Source organism: Dysidea avara, chromosome 1, assembly GCF_963678975.1.
Source record: "Dysidea avara chromosome 1, odDysAvar1.4, whole genome shotgun sequence".
Lineage (NCBI taxonomy): Eukaryota > Metazoa > Porifera > Demospongiae > Dictyoceratida > Dysideidae > Dysidea > Dysidea avara.
The window spans coordinates 63,955,974-63,957,143 of record NC_089272.1 but is presented as its reverse complement, the minus strand read 5'-3'; positions in this window follow the sequence as shown (position 1 = coordinate 63,957,143).

Below are 1,170 nucleotides of genomic sequence, written 5' to 3'. Positions count from 1 at the left end.
GATTGTATACTTTAAGTATGCATGTTTACCTAGATATGATTTGTAGTGGAGGCCAGGTATGTGGGCACATAAAGTTCACTTTTTGAAAATTTTATGTATACAAGTTGCTGTGTTCATTTACTTAGTTTTCAGCTAGTAATAAATAGACGAAGCTATCAATCTGCTTATTGTAACAAAGTTGGAGGTGTGGTATGAAAATTACTGATAATTATTATTCTTTTGTGCTAGACAACTTTATAAAGCGATTATTTGATACTGTACGTTGCCTGCTAATTGACAACTTGCACTGCAAGCTGGCTATGGCTATCATTACTATATTGCTTGTTTCCCATCACCTAGTGTAACAAAAACTGATGCAGGTGGGAGGTGATTATTAAGTATACACTCATTTGAGTATATGACTGCTCTATTAGAGTGTCTTGATGTGAAAAGCACAAAATCTATCCACCCATGGACCCACAGTGGAGGGACTCCAACCCCTTTACCCTTGTAGCATGTTTATACGTACAGCTAGTACATATACCTTACCACTTGATCATTCTGTGCCTCCCTCCATCATGAAATTATATAAATAGTGCATTCACATTATAATTATCTAATTTAAATTTGGTGCGGATACCTAAAAATTGATGTGAGCGGTGACAGGATACAAGGAATATAATAATGATGACCTAACCTAATTTGTGAAACAGATCTGTAAAGTATTAAGAGGACAAGCAACTATGTCCTATATGGCTTCCATATGTGTTTCATTAATGAACTTGCCAACACATGATAATGTTTCCCACCTGGTGAATAATATATTATATTTCAGTTGAGATATATTGAACTTTTGTTTAGTGCAAATCTGAGTGAAATCCACAAAAGCATGCACAAGTTATAGCGTGGCTACAAAACACTGTAATTTTTACACTAAAATGTGAAACTACCCAAAAATTCTTGCAGTGGTTTAAAATAATAATTATCCTTAAAAGTATGGAAACAGATTTTTAGGTATGACTACTATGGCTTCAAAAGAGTAGATTGCTGTATTCACAGAAAATTTAGAGAATTCATTAACTCATTTGAACAAATACAGCTTCAAAGTTTTACCTGCATACTTGCAAATATACTTAGGTAGAAGATGACAAAGTTTAGAAAAAACTGAAAGACTAGATCAAAAAAATTGGT